Below are 4861 nucleotides of genomic sequence, written 5' to 3'. Positions count from 1 at the left end.
GCAAGGTCACTTAACACCACCTGACCCCCTACTCAACCTGTGACCATTAAATCTTTAAAGTTTGTCTTAAAATCTTTTAAATCTTTATTGCTCATGGCCAGTAGTTGGCGACACCAATATCATTTGTGATTGACTCGTTGTATGTGAAATACTGTAAATAAAACACGTTTATGGTGTTAAACAATATATTTATTTTAAATATATTAAAATATTTACATCAATACAAAAAATCTATCAATCTCAGTACGTCATGTTTTCCCAGTCCTTCCCCCATGTCTTCCCACCGACAATCCACATCTTCTCCCATTCAGCCATTATCTTGCTTAATGCTGCCTCGTGATCATCCCATGAGCCCATCCAAAAACCATTTTCCAGTTTGCGGCGCTTGGGGGCTGGGACTGGCGTCTCAATGTGGCTCGTTTCCCTCTTGTAGGTGTAATACTGGTCCAAGGTCTCCATCTTGTCGTCAGTCGGAGGAGAAGGCTCGCTAGGGGATCAATCTGCCTGACTAGGAGAGTGACCCAATAAGCTTAGTAAATATACTGGATGATCCAGAATTTAGTTAGGGGAAAATACTGTCCCAAGAACACCACCCTCAGACCAACCTTCATAGGGAGAGGTTAGTGGCCGTGTTCACTCAGATATTGTTATGGGGGAGAAAGAGGGGAGAGAGGGAGGAGGGAGAAAGAAGGGAGAGGGGAGAGAGAGGGGAGAAAGAGGGGGAGAGAGGGAAAGAGGGAGAAAGAGGGAGAAAGAGGGGAGAGAGGGAGAGAGAGAGAAAGAGGGGAGGGAGAGAGGGAGAGGAGGCAGAAAGAGGGGAGAAAGAGGAAGAAAGAGGGTAGAGAGGGGAAAGAAAGACAACACCTTCTATATACATTAATGAAAACAATATTTTTTTCATGGGAAGGGCGAGGGGCAGATTAGGGAGAGGGGGTGAGGGGGGGAAGGGAGGTGAGGAAAATGGAGGAGATGAAAGTTAAGAGAGGGAGGGAGGTAGATAATAAACAGGGAGAGAGGAGGGTTAGGAAGGGTTGGAGGGGGAGGGAAGGCGAGGGAGGGAGAGGATGTGAAGAGAAGGGAAATGAAGAGTGTTGAGGATGGTCGAGTGTAGTGTTGATGGTCGAGTGTAGTGTTGAGATGGTCGAGTGTAGTGTTGATGGTCGAGTGTAGTGTTGAGGATGGTCGAGTGTTGCGTTGAGGATGGTTGAGTGTAGTGTTGAGGATGGTTGTGTGTAGTGTTGAGGATGGTCGAGTGTAGTGTTGAGGATGGTTGAGTGTAGTGTTGATGATGGTTGAGTGTAGTGTTGAGGATGGTTGTGTGTAGTGTTGATGATTGAGTGTAGTGTTGATGATGGTCAAGTGTAGTGTTGATGGTCGAGTGTAGTGTTGATGGTCGAGTGTAGTGTTGAGGATGGTCGAGTGTAGTGTTGAGGATGGTCGAGTGTAGTGTTGAGGATGGTCGTGTAGTGTTGAGGATGGTCGAGTGTGCGTTGAGGATGGTCGAGTGTAGTGTTGAGGATGGTCGAGTGTAGTATGCAGGATGGTCTTATCCCAGATAGTGTGGAGGGTTGCAGGTTATGTGGTTAAGATAGTTACAGTGCTGAAGATAGTGAGTAGTGAAGATGTCACCCGAACCATCCTGGTTAACCCCTTTGAGTGTGTGTGTGTGTGTGTGTGTGTGTGTGTGTACTCACATATTTGTACTCACGTATTTGTGCTTGCAGGATCGAGCATTGACTCTTGGATCCCGCCTTTCCGGCTATCGGTTGTTTACAGCAATGACTCCTGTCCATTTCCCTATCATACCTAGTTTTAAAAGTATGAATAGTATTTGCTTCCACAACCTGTTCCCCAAGTGCATTCCATTTTTCCACTACTCTCACGCTAAAAGAAAACTTCCTAACATCTCTGTGACTCATCTGAGTTTCCAGTTTCCAGCCATGTCCCCTCGTTCTGTTATTATTACGTGTGAACATTTCATCTATTTCCACTTTGTCAATTCCTCTGAGTATTTTATATGTCCCTATCATATCTCCTCTCTCCCTTCTTTTCTCTAGTGTCGTAAGGTTCAGTTCCTTCAGACGCTCTTCATACCATCCCTCGTAACTCTGGGACAAGCCTCGTCGCAAATCTCTGAACCTTCTCCAGTTTCTTTGTGTTTCTTCACGTGGGGGCTCCATGATGGCGCGGCATACTCTAAAACGGGTCTCACGTAGGCAGTGTAAAGCGCCCTAAATGCCTCCTCATTTAGGTTTCTGAATGAAGTTCTAATTTTCGCCTGTACGCTGCTGTCGTTATCCTATTTATATGTGCCTCAGGAGTTAGATTAGGTGTCACATCCACTCCCAGGTCTCTTTCTCGAATCGTTACAGGTAGGCTGTTCCCCTTCATTGTGTACTGTCCCTTTGGTCTCCTATCACCTGATCCCATTTCCATAACTTTACATTTACTGGTGTTAAACTCCAGTAGCCATTTCCCTGACCATCTCTGCAACCTGTTTAAGTCCTCTTGGAGGATCCTACAATCCTCGTCTGTCACTACTCTTCTCATTAATTTTGCGTCATCCGCAAACATTGACATGTATGATTCCACTCCTGTAAACATATCATTTACGTAAATTAGAAAGAGGATTGGTCCCAGCACCGATCCTTGAGGTACTCCACTTGTTACTGTTCGCCAGTCCGACTTCTCGCCCCTTACCATTACCCTCTGGCTCCTTCCTGTTAGGTAGTTCTTCACCCATACTAGGGCCTTTCCGCTTACTCTTGCCTGCCTCTCAAGTTTGTATAGCAGTCTCATGTGCGGTACTGTATCAAAGGCCTTTTGGCAGTCAAGAAATATGCAGTCTGCCCAGCCTTCTCTGTCCTGCCTTATCCTTGTTACTTTATCATAGAATTCTAAAAGGTTTGTTAGGCATGATTTTCCTGTCCAGAACCCATGTTGGTGCTTGTTTACAAACCCAATGCTCTCCAGGTGCTCAACAAGTTTAGCCTAATTATTCTTTCAAGTATTTTGCAGGGGATGCTTGTCAGTGATACGGGTCTGTAGTTAAGTGCCTCCTCCCTATCACCTTTCTTGAAAATCGGTACGACATTTGCCTCCTTCCAGCAACTGGGCAATTCTCCCGACATAAGTGACTCATTAAAGATCATTGCCAGAGGCACGCTGAGAGCCTGCGCTGCCTCTTTAAGTATCCACGGTGATACTTTGTCTGGTCCAACAGCTTTATTTGCATCCAGTGTTGTCAACTGTTTCATTACCTCCTCTGCTGTCATCTATATCTGATAATCTTTCATCTAGGTTAATCGCTTCTAACAATGGAGCTGCTCAGGCTCGGTTGTGAACACTCCATGGAATTTTGCATTCAGTACCTCGCAGATTTCCTTGTCACTTTCTGTATATGCCCTTCTGTTTTCCTCAATCTTGTCAATTGGTCATTTACCGACATCTTCCTTCTTATATGGCTATGTAGTAATTTAGGTTGCTTTTTCGCTTTGACTGCAATATCATTCTCATAATTTCTTTCCGACACTCGTCTTATGTTAATGTAATCATTCCTAGCTCTGTTACATCTAATCCTGTTGTCCTCTGTCCTTTGTCTTCTGTACTTCCTCCACTCCCTCCTGCTTCTCACCTTTGCTTCCTCACACTGTCTATTAAACCATGGGTTATTATATTCTCCTGCTTTTTTCCTTTATTGTTGGAATAAATCTCTCTTCAGCCTCCTTGCATTTCAATATGACTTGGTTCATCATACTTTGCACTGTTTTTCCTCTAAGTTCTTCCTTCCACTGCACTTCTCCCAGGTAGTCCCTTATCCTTCTGTAGTCCCTTTTCTGTAATCAAGTCTCCTTTCCCGGACCTCTTGTCCTTTGGTCACAATTTTAAGCTCCATCATGTAGTCAAAGACTAGGACACAATGGTCACTGGCTCCTAGTGGTATTTCATGTTCCACCTGCTCGATGTCTTCTACATTCTGGGTGAAAATGAGATCTAAGAGGCTGCGCGTATCCCCTCCTCTTTCCCTAGTATCTTCCTTCACATGCTGTGTTAGGAAATTCCTGTCAATACGTCTACCAGCTTCGCTCCCCAGGTCTCTCCCCGCCATGGGGATTCCTCGTTTCCCAATCTATCTCTCCATGATTTAGGTCCCCCATGACCAGCAGCTTCGCTCTCATTCTATGCTCTATAGTTGCTGCCCTTTGTGTGTGTGTGTGTGTGTGTATTATACTCTATTCCTGTTAAAAGTCCAGCCCGTCCTCATAATAAAGTCCAGAGTTCATTCCATGCACCCGGTAAACACCCATTTTATGAAAGGAAAACGGTTTACACACGACTCACAACTGATGACATCCGAACACTTCCGGAACAAGTGCTTCGCTTACGAATTTTGTTCGAACCACAACGCTGTAAATGCTTCACCCACGTACTACAAATACAAATAATCGCCAACACACCCTAAACACCTAACCTAACTAATGCCTAAATATGCACAGTAAAGTCCAGAGTTCATTCCATGCACCCGGCAAACACCCTTTTTATGAAAGGAAAACGGTTTACACACGACTCACAACTGATGACATCCGAACACTTCCGGAACAAGTGCTTCGCTTACGAATTTTGTTTGAGCCTCAAGAGGATCAAGAGAGTGATGGAGAGGCTTGAGAGAGGAATGCAGAGGCTGAAGAGAATGATGCAGAGGCTTAAGAGAGGGATGCAGAGGCTCAAGAGAGTGATGGAGAGGCTCAAGAGAGTGAAGCAGAGGCTCAACAGAGTGATTCAGAGGCTTACGAGAGTGATGCAGAGGCTTAAGAGAGTGATGCAAAGGCTTAAGAGAGGGATGCAAAGGCTCAAGAGAGGG

Source organism: Procambarus clarkii, chromosome 48 (assembly GCF_040958095.1).
Source record: "Procambarus clarkii isolate CNS0578487 chromosome 48, FALCON_Pclarkii_2.0, whole genome shotgun sequence".
NCBI lineage: Eukaryota > Metazoa > Arthropoda > Malacostraca > Decapoda > Cambaridae > Procambarus > Procambarus clarkii.
Note: the sequence above shows the minus strand (reverse complement) of the source record.